Source organism: Eleutherodactylus coqui, chromosome 8, assembly GCF_035609145.1.
Source record: "Eleutherodactylus coqui strain aEleCoq1 chromosome 8, aEleCoq1.hap1, whole genome shotgun sequence".
In the NCBI taxonomy this organism is placed as follows: Eukaryota; Metazoa; Chordata; class Amphibia; order Anura; family Eleutherodactylidae; genus Eleutherodactylus; species Eleutherodactylus coqui.
Window position 1 is genome coordinate 159,464,087 of NC_089844.1, and position 15,665 is coordinate 159,479,751.

Sequence of the window (15,665 nt, forward strand, 5' to 3'; positions counted from 1 at the left end):
ATTGCTTTTTATTGTGTTTTTTAGGAGACAGATGAATGAAAAATAGCAATGTATCTATAATTAAAATAGTGACTAGTCTCCTTGGGCCACCGACCTGGTCTCCTCTGCTCAGGTCTCTGCTAAAACCGGTAGTGATGATGTCACATCAATTGCTCACATGACCACTGCGGCTAATTGCGGTCTACAGTGGTCACATGTTGTTTACGCAGTCGTGACCACTGGGGGCAGCGATTGGCTGAAGCAGTTATGTGAGCAATAAATGTGACCCTTTCAGTGGGGAGCAGGTAGACAGCGCTGGGCCACAGCACAGCAATACCATTCCCTACTTACCCTAAGCTTCTGTTTTAAAGTGGCAGTAACCCTTCCTTATATCCGCCTGTATCCTAGGGAGGCTTCCTATGTCCCCCGTTTAAAAAAATCCTAACCCTTTTATTGTCCATCAAGGTAGCTGTCTGAGGCCTTTTTTTCTGAATGAGTTGTATTCTTCAATAGTACTATTTAATGTACCATATAATGTACTGAAAAACGTTAAAAAAATTCTAAGCCAAAACTTTTTTATATTTCTGTTGAGGGCTCGTTTTTTACGGGACGTTCTGTGGTTTAGGGCTTATTCACACGGGCATCTGCGTTTTTACATTTGCCCACCGGCCCATGTGAACTGGTGCATTGTAAACCAATGCATCAGAGGGGCAGTGTATATTAGCCGGGCATGAAAACGCGGCCGATATTGGATTCCAATGCATCAGATCACAAAGACGTATTCCTGAGACGTAAAAGCGCCCGCCCGGAAAGATCTTCCTGTCCTGACTATGGCCACTGCCAAGGACTCCTATGGGAGCCAATGACAGCAGCCAGAGAAGGAAGGTGGAAGGGAGTTTAGCAGTGTGTCTGCTAAACTCCCTCCCCCTTTTATCCTCCCCTCCGGCTGTTTGCAATGGGAGGGGGCGGGGAGGGGGCATAAGCTTAGCTCCGCCCGACACCATCCCATTGCAAACAGCTGGAAGGGAGAAGAGAGGAGGTGAGCCAGGGAGGGAAGGGGAAGACAGCTTAGCTCTGTCGTCCCCCTGCCCGACGGCATATATGCCGAGCCCGTGCATCACATGGTAGCATATTCGCTCATGTGAATAAGCCCTTATATTGTATGACTTTTTGATTGCTTTTTATTACATTTTCTCTTGGAGACGGTGGTGACTAAAGCGCAATTTTGTGGGGGGGGGGGTTCTGATGATGTTTACCGTGCTGGGTAAACAATGCCTTAGGACAGCTTCAGACGACCGTTTATCGGCCGGGTTTTCTCTGCAGGGGGATGAGGCTGTAAGAGCCGGGAGCAGTGCACTGAGCTCCCACCCCCTCTCTGCCCCTCGCCACTATTTGCAATGGTCGTCTGCATAAGCCCTTAGTTTGATAGATCAAACTTTTATGGATGCAGAGATGCCAAGGCAGAATAAACAGTGTTCCAAGTGCAGGCATTAAGACAGACTTGATTTAGAGTACCTCCACACGGTGATCCCTTAATTTAGGATGCCCTTGTGTGAACAACTAAAGACGTGTAGCTCAACCCAGCAGTCTCAGACTTCAGGACGCTCGGGTATGTAAATTAAAGACAAGTACCTCTGCACTGGGCCTTGGGAAAACACACTCGCGGTTCGCTCACGCTCCCTCTCTCTCTGGGGCTTACTCTTCGCTCATGCTAGAACAGTCAATCAAGGGAACCTCTCCTCTTCTTCCATTCTTCACTGCATGAGGGTTGAAGGTACCCCCATGGAGCCAGCACTCTTGATCAGGAACCCAGAAGAATCTCAACCTCTGAAGAATGGACCCCTCAGAACTCCTTTCCCACTCTCAGACACTCACATTTATAGCCTCATACCACGTGACAGGACCTAAATTGATACATTCACAGGCAATTTGCAGGCCCTTGCAAACACTTAACCCATCACACGCTGCAGCTGTGCAATACACATAAGAGCATGACTAGACAGATTTGCACAGTACACCAACATAAGACAGGACATGTATGAGATTATGGAGTGAACCAGGAAAGCATGTACTGGGCCACTACACAATCCTAACCCTGGGGCCGACCCAAAAAGGGCTGGGGCCTCATATGGGCTGGGGCCTATTCTGTTAGGTATGTACCTTACAGAGCAGACTGCTAGGGGGAGGCACCCGGTTCATGGTCTATTGGGCTCTGCCATGGCCTTCTGGATCGTGGTTTTTAAGGTACCATTTAAGCTCTCTGCTCTACCTCTGCTTTGTGGATGGTACGGGGCATAAAAGGCCTGTTCTACCCCCAAGGCTTTCATTACTTTCTGTATCACTTCTCCTGTGGAGGGAGTACCTCGGTCACTCTCAGTTATCCCTGGTACACCGTACCTGAATACCACCTCAGATATCAGTTCTTGGCGGTCCTGAGTGGGAAAACCCCAGTCGATCAAATGAGGATAAGTTATCAATAAAAATAGCCCAGAAAAGCCCTTCAATCCACAATCAGGCTCTGGTGGTGGCTAATCTCCTTGGGAACAAAAGGATGGGGTATGAAAAATGAACATCCCTATCCGTCTTTTCCTTGACATCAGTCAGGTGACAGTTGAGCTACCCTAATACCCATTAGAGAGTCGTCTGGCCCTGCCGCTATCAGCAGGTTTGGATGACTAAACTCTAATATGTATGGGGGCCTTAGGCTTCCTTCACATGGGTGACACGAAAAAAAAGATTGCTCACCTATTCTGGTGGCACCCCATCCATCGCTGCAGTCTCAGTCCCTGCCGCTCGGAACCCAGCGGAAGCGGTAGGCGGTCATGTGCCATTCATTTTGCATGTGACCACTCAGCCATTTGTAGGAAGGTGATCGGGTGCCCGCTGACAGCGCTGGTATACACTGGGATCGCAGGTGAAGCCGCTGCTCCATCCCCTGCCTACTGGCCGGCGCTTGCTGCAGTTACCAGCGCCGGCCACTACACAGATGTCGGAGCAGCGGCTCCCGCTGCGACCCCGGTGTATATCAGTGCTGTTAGTGGGCGGTTAAACAACTATTGAAACCTATTCTGAGGATAGGTCAATAACCCTTTCCAATCCATTTTTGGATTAAGGGTTTCCTAGGGGGCTTGTGATTTCTGCCATTTTATATAACGGCGCCATCTACTGGCTAATTCAATAACTACATGATGGGATGTGTGGGAGCAGCCTGACGAGTGGCCGGCAGAATAATATAAGTATACACTGTCTAACAAGCATACATCTTCCGATATTGGAGCTGTACTGACTTTAGTGGTTAACATATTTGTTATCCCTGATCCTGTAAGAGTCTGATTTATTAAAATAACCCACAATTTCTCCCACACAGTGACCGTCTTCAGACACCGTGCCGGAGTTCCACTTTTTTAGTCACCCAGTCTGCAAGAAAAATGTTATACAAAGTGATCACAAAGCTGTATGTGGCCCAAAACAATACCAACGGAAACTTCAGGCTGCCCCACAAAAACCGCACCGTCACACAGCTGCATCGATGGAGAAATAACGTGATGGAGCTCAAAAGATGGGGGCAGTCATGTTCTTATTTCTTAAAAACATGGAAATTCGGTATCGCCGTATTCATACTGATCCACAACATAAAGTGAACGTCATTTTTTTCTGTACTATTGACGTCATGAAAACAAGACCCCTTAACAACAGTGGGATTGTGTTTTTTCAGTTCATTTTATGCCACCCTTGTAAAATACAACTCGCCCTCACATGGCAGTGCCATCTGATACACGAGAGAGTTGCGTCTCAGTCGTAACATCTATACTCCTTTTTTATTTAGGAGAAGCCATTTTCACATCAAAGCTGTTGACCCTCGTTCTAGTGGTCCAACCACAACCAATTTTGCTGGGCATGAAGAAATGTGGCTTTGGTGCCAGTCGTAATATATGATCAGACAGAGCAATCCAATCCTGAGGCTCCGAATACTAGAGGGGAGGCTCAACCCCCATCTGTGAAGGTCGGGAAAACAAACAAGCATGCTTTAATTAAGCTGCGGGCACCATGAATAGTCTATGGGCGGCTTGAACTCCGGATCATCCGTGCGAGTGCCCCACGTGGATCCTGGGACATGAGCCCTAAAATAGAATTCAAGTTTCTCACACACTATGCGAATAGCTGCAGGATATTCCATAGACGGACCCGTACTGTCTATGCTGCCCCCATTGCATAATCCAGCCCCTCTCGATCGGTGATGTGAATGACATCTCCTACATCATCCACAGCACTGTCCGAATCTGATGCATGCGCCGTGACCACAAACCAGCGCATGCGCAGAAAAATCACTTGAGTGCATCCACAATAGGGCCCGGCGATCCCACACTGCAGCCCCGTAGTCCTTCCGGTCTTTGTTGTGGACCGGCTACCACCTGATCACTGTAGCCAATTAGGGGCCCCAGTAGTCCGGTATCCTTCTCCTGGCATAGATGCTGCTAGTGGATATGCCAGGAGAACAACAACTGGCCCTTGCAGCGGTCAGGTGGTAGTCGTTCCACAACACAGATCGGGAGGACTGGGGGGATGCAGCGCTGGATCGCCGGGTCTGTCAGCGGATAAGTCCCTCTATGATGTTATTTTAGCATGCGCAGACATAAAGCCCCATTCACAGGAGCGCATTTTCGGTCCATATTTTTTACTGACTGAATACGGACGGCGCACAAACCCCCCTAATTTGTTGTATTCAGATGTGCGGTTTTTGGGGGTATTTTTTAAATGTAGACTTCTATTGCACAAAAAAATAAAATGGAAATACGTCCTACTTTATTCCATATTTACGGACCAAAATCACCCAATAAAGTCTATAAAGAACATTTTTTGCACGCTCCGTTTTCTGTGGATTGTGACAAAATGGACATCACATGGGCCTTCTTGCTTTTTTTTCGCCCACACATGAAAAACAGCTGACACATGGATGCAGCATGGACATAAGAATAAAACACACGCACTGACAACCCCTATACGGCCGGCCCCACACGGGCAAACACATATTTGCAAGAGCGACGGGACACTGTGAATTTGCGGAATGAGCAATGCTTTTTTTGCACGCGCATTGAAGTATCGTACTATATATTTGGCCCCGCAGGACATGTTCATTTGTGCGCGGCAAACAAAAACACCCCAATTGAAATGGCTAATTAGTTCCCGAGGTGTTCTTTTTGCAGTGCGATTACAGTGTTTCACGCATCTCCATGCGTATTGTGTGCCCCCATTGACTTCTATGGGGACCTGTGGTGCGCAAATGTGCAGAAAAATAGAGCAATGTTTTATCTTTCTTTTGCGTAAGCGAAATGTAAATGAAGTAATTGAGATCAGCGGGTTCTGTTCTCTGCGTATTGCCACTACTTGGGCTTTGAGGGAATCTGGACACAACCCTTTATACGGGCCTGCCTGGACGAAATTTAAAATTTTTACGAATGTCTGATTGGATGTCCTGACCCATCCATTCTGAGAATTTTTTCCCGACTTTGGGATAAATCTTTTCCGTCGAGGGCATAAGGCTCTCGCACATAGTGGAAACCCCGTTAGATGATAGACCCTTTTCTAAGAATTTTACCCGTTCAAGATCCAGACTGTAAGCCTGAACATGTGAACCTCCGGGTAGAGGAGAGGACCCTGCAGCAATAGGTCCAGTCTTGACGGAAGATGGAGAGGCTCTCCCACTGACAGATCTCAGGAGAGGAAACCAAGGTCTTTTGGGCCAATAAGGCGCTACTAACGTTACTGACAGCCCTGGCCGCAGTAATTTCTTAGGAGTAGCGGAATCAGGGGTAAAGGGGGAAAAGCGCAAGCTAAGTCCCAAACCCAGGGGTGAAAGGGGGCGCCCGTGCCTAAAGCTTGTTTCTCCGAGTCTCGGGAAAAGAGAACACGGCAATTGGTATTTGCGCTTTACGCAAACAAAACTATTTTGGGTGCCCCCTATTTGTCCCGAGTAGGCTAGACACTTCGGGATGGAGTCCCCACTCTCCTGCGTCTACTTTCTTCCTGCTTAGAAAGCCCGCGACTGGATTCTCGGCCCCTTTTATACGGAAGGCCGACAGTTACTTAGTTGTGAGTTCCGCCCATTGAAGGAACCTTCTCGCCAAATGCTGAAGTAGAGGATTCCTGGTGAAACCCTGGTGGCGAATGAGTGGCACTGCCATCATGTTATCGTAAAAAAATCATCACATGCTTCATCCCTAAACAGTTTGCAGGCTACGTCGGGTTTCCCAAACCTCATTACGTTCTCTAACGTTAGATAACCTGGATCTCTCCTGAGGGTCCTAAGTACCCTGTATATGGCCACCTTCAAAGGTGACGCCTCACCCTTTTGCGCTGGCATCAGTTATCGCATCAGTTATCAGTTACCCCATTAAAAGGTTGTCTGAGGACAACCGTCAGCGGAGTGAGGATCTAGCCCTAGTGGAAATAGGGATTGTCCTGTCAAGTGAGGACTGACTTGTCCCCATTCTGGAGGATAAGTGTCTGAAGATCACGGCTGTGGAATTGGGCCCAGGGAGCCACTCCAATGTATGAAGTCATTAGCCCCAGGATCCGCGTCGCCTCTTATTGAAACTGTAGATTTTTTATAGAGAGCAGAACATTCTCTAGAATGAGCTGTTTCCTTAGAGGAGGGAGGGATGAACATTGGAGACGAAAATCCAAAATGACTCCTAGGAATTTTTTCCCGGTGTCCGGATCCATGTTGGATTTCAAATCATTACTGATCCAGCTCAGACCCTTAGACAGCTGAAGCGTGGACCCCCAGTATGACCTCAGAATAGTGAGGGGATCTGCCACCAGCCGGAAACCATCTACTGAGCTATGCCCCCTTTCAGATGGGGGATGATGATAATCCCGCGATTGTGCAGAAAGGCTACCATTCCAATCACCCCTTTGGAAAAGCTCCGTGAAGCAGAGGAGATTCCAAAGGGAAGGCGCCATTCTCAGCGCAAATTTAAGAACTTTTTGCGAGTTGTCATAATTGGGGATGTGATAATACTCATCCTTTATGTCAATCGTAGCCATAACATTATCCCTACCAATCAGGGGGGTTGCGGTTCTGATCGTCTCCATCGGTGGGAGCCATCTGGTTCAGAAAGAGAGGGGAGTAAAACCCTTTCCCCCATTCCGTCTTAGGGATGGGGATAACTGCACCGATATCCAGCACGATTTGTTCACCCTTAAGAAGAGCCTGCTCTAGGGTTGGTGCCGGGATGACGGTCACGGTAGAACCAGAAGCCCGTACTTGGACCCAGGCCCACACAGTCTGAGGTTAAAAAGAATCTATTTGGAGGGCGGGGTACTAGCTCAAATCTTGTACCCCTCCGTCACCAGGCCTGCGCTTGTGGGATCGATTCCTGTCATTAGGATCGTTTCCCAGCGTGTGGTAGGCACCATCAGTAGCTATGTTTCTCCAACTAGTGCAGAAGTGAACTAATCTTCTGCGGGCATGAAGATGCAGGTTGAGGGACAACAGTAAGACCCTTACCGCTTCCTCCGGTCTTTCCATTCCCCACTTGTTATAGAGGAGGGACATGGAATTAAGGCGCTTTTTGCGGGGTCTGATGACTAGCCGCCCCGAACGGGTAGGGTACACAACCTATCTTTGGAGGTTATGTCTCTTGACCACTACTTTACCCCTGAATGACTGCCGGAAAGCCCATCCTTGGACCCAGGCCCACGCAGTCTCCGGTTAGCTCCCGGATGAGGTACTTCCCACTGGGGCAACCGGGGCTGGCAGAAGAGATGCTCGTGTAGTGAGATCCGAAGCAGACTGTAGAAGCTGACCTAGTCAAACCGCAGTAGAGCGAGCCACCAAGGTGGCCGCAGTATTAGCTTTATAATGAAGCTGGACGTGGACCAAGCCTTACGCATGGTCATGTCTACTTTGTTGCCTTTGAGCGGGACGTATCCTCAGATGGAGTCTCCTCAAGGATAGCCACTTCATTGTCTGCCAATAAAGGACACTCCTAAAATTCTTTTAGAAATTAAGGGAGCTTGATCCATACAATTCCAATCATTAAGGATCAATGGTTTAAGTGTGGCGTTTACAGGGAATGTAGATTTACGTTGTGGAAGCAGACTCGCAACATGACGTCCTGCACAGTGCAAGGTTTTTAGCGTTTTTTTTTTTTGTTTTTTTTTTTAAACGAGATATTTTTTCTCCCCCTGCGACACTTCCAAGATCTACAAGATCGAATTCTTCTGCCATGTCAGAGTCGGACTCTAACACTGCTGGAGCAGACCCTCTTGTGGCACCTAAGGGCCCTGGTTGGAGGTCCGAGAAGTAGGACTGTTTCTTCCCGGACAACTGACTGGATTTCAGACATGGGGGAAGATTTTTCTTCCTGCAGAATTTTCGCTGAGCAGGAAGCGCATAATGTTTTAGAATAGGAGTCATCAAGTTTTGTAAGCATACAGGACGCTTTTTACTTCTCCTCCTAGCCTCCCTAGGTTTTTGAGTATCCCTGTCGTACGTGACAAGGGAGAGCTCTGTTAGTAAGGGAAGTGTAGTGCAGGTGTCTGTAGGTTGGCCCACAGGACCACTTACAGTTTGGAGATTCTCTGGGTCCTCTCTTGGCCGACATCCTGCGCTTGTGGGATCCATTCCTGTCCTTAGAATCGATTCCTAGCGTGAAAAAACAAAACACCAGCCGACTCCCCCTGGTGCAGGCTTTACATTTTGAATTTGGCGCCAAGCCACGCCAGGCCACGCCCCATTTGCGCGCTCCATCGAGGCCACGCCCTCTTGCGGAGCATCTGGCGTCACACTCCTTGTGTTCCGCCCGCTACAGCCGGGACCCAGAGATGGCGGTCGCCGCCTGGTTGGCGACCGCGGTGGCGCCGGAAAGTCCGTCCTTGGAGCCAGGCCCACCGGAGATGGCGGCCGCCGCCTGAAATGACGGCCGCAGTGGTGCCGGCAGCCCGTACTTGGACCCCGGCCCACGCAGTCCCCGGAAAGCGCCCAGATGGGGTCCTTCCCACTGGGGTTGCCGGGGCTGCCCGAAGAAAACCGCCGCCGCTTCGCCGGTAAGTCCTCCTCCGGCATGGGACAGCATCGCTGGAGCTCTGCCGTTGCTGTCCTGAAGGGACAGGAAAAACACTGGTGTTTGGTGGAGGGGAGGTGCTTTTTATGTTCTGCCTCTTCCTGTCCCATCAGGTCAGCAGGTGAGCAACCTCCAGGTGTATGCTGTCATGATGTCGGAGGGAAAAGGGGGTTTTATTGCAAAAAAGTGTAAAAACCTAAAAAAAATATAACAATTTTGGTATCGTTGTTACCGTACCGACCCGCAGAAAAAATTTAGTGTGTCATTTATGCTGCATGATTAACGCTGTAAGAAAAAGAAAAAAAAAATCTATGTCAGAATTGATGCGTTTTCTCTCCCTGTTATCATAAAAAAAATAATAAAAGTTTTACGATATAGTCTATGTACCCGAAAGTGGCACCGATAAAAACTACAGCTCGCTACGCAAAAAACAAGCCCTTATACGGCCACGTCGACGGAAAAATAAAAAAGTTATGGCTTTTGAAAAATGGAGATGGAAAAATACCAAAAAAATCGCTTGGTCCTCAATGCCAAAATAGGCCATGTCATTAAGGGGTTAAACAACCTCATTTTCTCAGCAAGAGGAGCTGGTATCAGAAAAAAAACCTGATACAGTCCAAAGCCGATCTCCTCCTTCATCAGGGGCGAGAATAAATTGACTTCTTCGTTAAAATAGCAAGGGAGGGTCCTGCTGCCCTGATACCCGATGAGCGCCTCTATGACCTGTAGTAAGCGGTCGGCTATACTAGACTCTGACCAATCAGATGAGTCATTACTGACATGGAGAACACCACGTCTTAGATGGGTTGAAGACAGTTGGCCAAGTGCTGAGCGCTGATGGCCGATATTCTTTAGTATGTGTAGGCGCTTCTGTTGAATCGTTGCTGTCTAGGCCCTGGAGCCGGAGAATCTCCTCGCGGTAAACGGTCCTTTGCCAGGGGTTTTCGGACGGGGCGGTAGAGTGGGGGTATGCCAGCAGGATAATGTCTTTGGTTTCAGCCTAAGGTCATGAGTGGCAACAACCGGCCAAACATTGCACTCAAGGACCGTCCCGATCGATGGCCAGTTAATGGACGATGTGATGGTCTTGTGCAAGGACTCCACGATTATCCTGGTAGAAAGGTAGCCCCCCAACATATACCTGTCCCATGGACTAAGCCCCCAGACTGTATACTCCAGAATAACTCTTTTAATTATCCAAAATAGAGTGCCATTGAAGATAGAGCGCCATTGAGGATAGAGGGTCATTGAGGATAGAGGGTCATTGAGGATAGAGGGTCATTGAGGATAGAGGGTCATTGAGGATAGAGCGTCATTGAGGATAGAGCGTCATTGAGGATAGAGCGTCATTGAGGATAGAGCGTCATTGAGGATAGAGCGTCATTGAGGATAGAGCGTCATTGAGGATAGAGCGTCATTGAGGATAGAGCGTCATTGAGGATAGAGCGTCATTGAGATGGTCCACAGATCCGGTTCAAGTATTAGAGGCAGTAATACGTAAGCCTGGTCCAAACTGGTAACGGGGAGGCCATTACCCAGGGAACCCCCCAACTGCATGGCGAACAAAGGCATTTCGGGGTGCTTTGCCTTCAGAAAGTCCTGTAGTTCGCTAACAAAGTCCATCAGCAGCTGTCTGGCCACTTGTGTCTTGTCTTCGGGCACAACTGCTTTGTGGATGTAGTAATGCAGGAGGGTCTCCCGCACGGTGAGGCACATAGGGGTCTTCTCAGCAGCAGGGGGTTGTGGAGGATCACTGCTCGAAGCTGCGACATCTGGAAGGATGGAAAGAAAAGAATCAGGCTCTCCTTCGCTCCATCTCTTGCTATAAAAGGAACCGGTCAACTCCGAACGGCACTGAACACTAAGTTATAGTGTGTGGGGAGGCGGCGGGAGTCAGGGGGGATGTATTACCTTTACTCACCTACTCCTGCACTGCTCCACTCACCTGCTCCTAGTAAAGTCCGCACGCAGTCAAAAAAATAGGACCATTTTCAGACCGCTGTGCGAACACAGTCCCATAGGCTTCCACGGGAGAGCGTGTGCACAGCAGTTTGAAAAGAGCTTGGACACCGCAGGAGGGTCAAAAAGAAAAATACATTTTTTTGACTCTCCCAAGGTGTCCACGATCCGTCCAAAAATCTGACTCTCTTCAAACTGCTGTGCCTCCCCCAGATTCTCAGGGGCGTAGCATTTAGGAATATGTAGCGTTCACGCTCCCTAAGGGACATTCATAGAAGATTAGACGACAGTTTCTCACACAAAAAAGCAGCAAATTTTGCACGTGGGGATCTGAGCAAAAACGTGCAACTTTTTCACTTTCTATGCCACCGACTACCAATTATTTTTTAAAGAGCGTGGTTTGTCAGAAAGGGGGCGTGGCTAGCACAGAGACACATTTATGTATAATATACGCTGGTGTAAACTATACCAGAAATGAACACCAGCTCGGATCCTGCATACATTTCTGATTAGGTGCATGGAGGAGCCGAGATGTGCCTAATATATGAAGAGTTGTGCTCCTACTCATGTATTAGGTGCGTCATGCCCCGGTGGAAATATTAAGACCAGCACTTGAAATACGGGGCTTAATAACATTTCCCCGGTGTTGTAGTCTGAAGTAGAAATAAACCAGGAGATTTCTGTTAGCAGCTTTGGGTATGACTGGAGTAGAGATGTGATATAGCATATTATATATGATATTATATCCACTGGTGAGGACACTTTCGGTTCCTCTGCTGACCTGTGACAGGCGGGTCGGGGTCGGGCTCGGGTGCTGCTAATGCACTGCTGAAGTCCGGGCAGGTTGCTTTTCACAGATGTTTGGGGGAGGCCTTCATCGGAACGGCTTACTTCCAGCTTTCTTCTATGGTTTTCTCTTCCACTTTCTCCTCAGGGGGCGATGCTGCTCGGTGAATCAGCTGCAGACAATAGGAGTAGAATTAGCCATAATCATGTGCAGAGTCAGCTTTACAGCAATGACTCATTTAAAGGGACCATGACCCAAATGGATATGTATTTTTCATTTACACAGTGCCAAATTTGAAATCTCCTTTAACGGGGTCTTTCCCATTAATGACATTCTTCACTTTTTTACACGAAAGGCAATATATGTTTGATCACTGGGGGTCCAACTGCTGGAACTCCCAGCGATCCTGAGACTAGCTCATCCGAATGCCCCATATGAATAGAGCAGCAGTGCGTATGTTGAACCGCTCCCCCGTTCCCTGCTACTACGGGAAGAAGGGAGATGGATGTCCTTGTCAATCTCCTTCTGTCCCATAGAAGTGAATGAGACAGTAGTCATGCCTGTCCATCGCCACTCCATTCATGTGAGGCATTTGGGTGCACCAGGCTCAGAGTCGCTGAGGGTCCCTGCAGTCAGACATGTATCCCCTATTCTGTAGACAGGGAATACAGCTCTGAAGTGCTAAAACCCCTTTGAGTATAATTTACCACTTACATATAATTCCTGAGTTATATCATGTCTTATACTCCAGTCACACATAAAGCGGCTAAAAGGGGGGCAGCTTTTTGCCACAAACGGCTAATCGCACCGCGGGAACTTACTTTTTTTGTTCGCAATGCATAGCCAATCGCACCGCAGGTACATTTTTCTTTGTTCACTACACATGGCCAATCGCACCACGGGCACTTCTTTTTGCCACACTTGGCCAATCGCAAGGTGGGCACCTTTTTTTCGTTTCCCCACACACAGTCAATCGCACCTTGGGCACCTTACGGCCAATCGCGCCATGGTCACCACTCTTTTTCGTTTGCCACACACGGCCAATTGCACCATGGGTACCTTTTTCTTTGTTCGCCACACACGGCGAATCGCACTGCGGGCACCTTTTTTTTAGTTTGCCACACACAGTCAATCGCACCTTGGGCACCTTACGGCCAATCGCGCCATGGTGACCACTCTTTTTCGTTTGCCACACACGGCCAATTGCACCATGGGCACCTTTTTCTTTGTTCGCCACACACGGCCAATCGCACTGCGGGCACCTTTTTTTTGTTTGCCACACACAGTCAATCGCACCTTGGGCATCTTACGGCCAATCGCGCCATGGTCACCACTCTTTTTCGTTTGCCACACACGGCCAATTGCACCATGGGCACCTTTTTCTTTGTTCGCCACACACAGCCAATTGCACTGCGAACACCTTTTTTTTGTTCACCACATGCAGCCAATTGCACCGCATTGAGATGCAGCAGATGTCAGTCCGGAGGCAATGGGTCCCAGAGAAAAACACATAGTGTCCCAGTAAAAATAACACCCCCTAGTGTCCCCAGTAGTAATAGTACCCCCTAGTGGCCCCAGTAGTAATAATGCCCTCATAGTAGCCCTAGTAGTAATAATACTCCATAGTGACCTCAGTAGTAATAATGGCCCCCATAGTGGCCCCAGTAGTAATAATGCCCCTATAGTGGCCCCAGTAGTAATAATACCCCCATAGTGCCCCCAGTAGTAATAATCCCCCTATAGTGGCCCCAGTAGTAATACTGCCCTCATTATGGCCCCAGTAGTAATAATACCCCCATAGTGGCCCCAGTAGTAATAATGCCCCTATAGTGGCCTCAGTAGTAGTAATACCCCCCTAGTGGCCCTAGTACTAATAATACCCCTATAGTGGCCCCAGTAGTAATAATGGCCACCATAGTGGACCCTGTAGTTTTAATGTCCCCATAGTGGCCCTAGTAGTAATAATACCCCCATAGTGACCCCAGTAGTAATAGTGGCCCCCCTAGTGACCCCAGTAGTAATAATACCTCCTTCGTGACGCCAGTAGTAATAGTGGCCCCCATAGTGACCCCAGTAGTAATAATGCCCCCATATCACCCCTCTTTGACGTTCTCTCTGGATGTGGCTGGTGTTTTTTAGCATGAAGTAGCTGACAATCAGGAATACTGGAGATCTGGAACCCCTTCCCAGCAAACTGTGAGTCCGAGGTTAGAGCCGGGGGTCTGGTTGCTGATGGTAGTGGGGGTCTGCTAATTATAATTATAGATCCCCAGCGTACGGCCCCCAAAGAAAGGAATTGGCCCGTACTGCCCCTTATTATGTCCTTTACGGGGTCCGCAGGACAACCAGCCGCGTTACGCCATATTACGGACGCGTTCTCCCTACAAGCGTTACTCTGAGGATTTGTTACAGATGCAGTCAGAGCCGACCATCAGCTGTGAATTCTACTGGATGGCAGGAAAGTACAGGGGTAGAAAAAATGGGAGAAAAATAAAAATCCGGAAGAAAAATAGGAATAAAAAACATCTTTTGCGCACTTTTCCACTTTTGTTAAATAAATAAAAGACCCGCATTCGGTATTGTCGCATCCGTAATGATCTGTACAAAAAACGGAACCGACTTCTGATCCCGCACGGCAAACGGGGTAAAAAAAATGAACACACAAAAAATAACGAAACTAAAATTCTTTTTGGGTCATTTTGCCTCCCCAAGAAAACACAATAAAAGTGATAAAAAAAAACACATGTAGCCCAAAGTGGTCCCATTGAAAACTGCACCTCGTCACCGAGCCCCACTGGTCAAAAATAAAGTTATGTGATTTTGAATGCAGCGCTCTAAAACGAAGACCTTCCAAATATGACTCAATGTTATGGCTTTTAAAGAGCGGAGATGAAAATCCCCCCCAAAATCGTCGCCTCCGTAAGCCTAAACTAGGTTGTGTCACTAAGGGGTTAATGCCTTTAACTTGATGCACAACAACACTGGCAGCCCTGGAGACGGCACATGGCAGATGACATCACCGTAGCAACAGAATGTCCCGAGATCTCACCCGGCGGCCATCTTGTGTCAGTTGAGCTGCACAGCATGCACATGACTGGTGCAGGTATGTAGCTCCTCCCTCAGCGCTGAGGCCGCGCCCACACATGGCGTAGCTGGTAAAATGGGCACATCTGGGCGTGGTGAGGCAGAGTTACTGAAGGCCTTCAGTGTTTTGGCGTACAACAGTTGGACATGATGTTGCGCAGCATCTTGTGCGCCGTGCGGGGGACTTTTTACACTTTCTTACACTGGCCACACTACTTTTAAGAGAGTGGGCGTGGCTTCACATGAGGGGGCGGGGCTGCTCACGGCCATCGCATTTGTTTTTACACCAGAAACTGGTGTAAATTTATCTTTGGCGCACAGACAGACGGAAAATACCCCAACTGTATTAGGAGGAGCGAGCGCTCTGTACATTTAGGACGCTTCCCACCGGCACGATGTTTCCTTAGACCGGCGTACGACGTCGCTGAGTAAATCTGCCCCCAAAAAGCCCTAAATACAGTTAGTGGTTTGTATAGAGGCGATCCCACGCCATACAATGCGTCAGACGGAGACAGCGTGAACACTGAGCGTGGCTGTTAACCCTTTAAATGCCGTTATCACTCCTGACCATGGCATTTAACCCCTTAATGACGCGGCCCCTTTTTCTTTTTCCATTTTCGTTTTTTCCTCCCCCCTTCAAAAAAATCGCAACTCCTTTATTTATTTATCCATCCACGTCGCTGTATGAGGGCTTGTTTTTTGCGGGACGAGTTGTATTTTTCAATGGTGCCATTTAAAGTACCATATAATGTACTGAAAAACTTTAAAAAAATTCTAAGTGGAGTAAA

General features: G+C 48.4%; 1 pseudogene; it reads right to left on the reverse strand.

Moving 5' to 3' along the window:
• Positions 1–4,006: 4,006 nt before the first annotated feature.
• On the reverse strand, positions 4,007–13,098 carry LOC136577974 (mitochondrial dynamics protein MID49-like; annotated as a pseudogene).
• Between the last annotated feature and the right edge of the window lie 2,567 nt (positions 13,099–15,665).